The sequence below is a fragment of the Mus pahari genome, chromosome 10 (genome assembly GCF_900095145.1).
Source record: "Mus pahari chromosome 10, PAHARI_EIJ_v1.1, whole genome shotgun sequence".
NCBI classification, from domain to species: domain Eukaryota; kingdom Metazoa; phylum Chordata; class Mammalia; order Rodentia; family Muridae; genus Mus; species Mus pahari.
This window is the reverse complement of record NC_034599.1, coordinates 29,258,375-29,259,109: the sequence shown is the minus strand read 5'-3', so window position 1 is coordinate 29,259,109 and position 735 is coordinate 29,258,375.

Below are 735 nucleotides of genomic sequence, written 5' to 3'. Positions count from 1 at the left end.
GTGTGTGTGTGTGTGTGTTCCTCCTCAGGTTAGTAACAGAACTCAGAATTGCACAGTGGAGATAGTGGATCATGGAGCAAGCCAGGGTAATCTGTTTATTTAGAATTTCTGTGAAAAAGGCATTTTATTGATATTGTGTGTGCAGTGGCCCTTAAGTCTCAGGGACATACATGCCTTCTTTTTGTTTCCCACAGTGGGTCAGCAGGCAAGCCCTTGTGCTGTTCCAAGTCAGCTTGGAGACCTCCGTAGCTTAACCCTATAAGACTTGGTCATTTACACCCTACACCTAGTGCAGAAGGAATAAGTTCGCCGCTACCTTACTGGGACCTAGTAGCCTGTACTCCCCCAGTCCTGGGCCTCCACTGAGTAGAATCCCTGTGCAGAGTTTTCTGGCAGGCACAGGATGAGATAACTGAGCAGGAAGGACATGCGGTAGCTTGGCCTGGGCCAGGACCCATTGAAATGGATGCTGTTTTCTTCAATGTTTATTGCCAGAATTCAGTCACAGGGCTACAAAGGCAGATGGCAGGTGGCCTGCAAATATGGTGGGGCAAAGGAATCAGTTTTAGTAAGGCTCTCCTACTTTGCAAAGCTTACCAAGAGATATAGGAAAAGAAAAGGAAGGAAAAAAAGGACATGGACAGAGGAAGGAAGGAAAGCGGAGCAGTAGGAAAGGAAGGAGATTAGAAGAAAAAGGAGAAGAAAGGGAAGAGAGGAAGGGAAACAAGGAAAGGG